Consider the following 310-nt stretch of genomic DNA (forward strand, 5'->3'; position numbering starts at 1 on the left):
AATCTGGAGGTAATACATATATGGGGTATAGACACGAGCATTACATTTGTCATATTTATTTCCAAAACTAACAAATTGTATTTTCTCTTATATTTACAGTAAGAATCATTTCATAAAAGGTCTTTAATATATCATAAATTTTAAATCTCATTTTAGCACCATGCGATCGCCTGTGACTAGCGAGGCCTCTTTTATATAGTTTGAGGCTTATACAAGATTATAGAATCATCATACATTCTAACCCACGAGAGGAAAATATATCGTCTATATATGACACATCGACTGCGACTATATCATGCTTGTACTGACC

At 32.3% G+C, this 310-nt stretch overlaps 1 protein-coding gene across 1 annotated transcript in view; it reads right to left on the reverse strand.

Annotated features, from left to right (window-relative positions):
- Window positions 1-40: 40 nt before the first annotated feature.
- LOC119593969 (histone-lysine N-methyltransferase PRDM16-like) overlaps window positions 41-310 on the reverse strand; it is a gene marked incomplete in the record, with an annotated part of 3776 nt that continues 3506 nt past the window's right edge. The window contains 1 exon segment of the mRNA XM_037942990.1: window positions 41-310.

This window comes from Penaeus monodon, chromosome 33 (assembly GCF_015228065.2).
Source record: "Penaeus monodon isolate SGIC_2016 chromosome 33, NSTDA_Pmon_1, whole genome shotgun sequence".
Lineage (NCBI taxonomy): Eukaryota > Metazoa > Arthropoda > Malacostraca > Decapoda > Penaeidae > Penaeus > Penaeus monodon.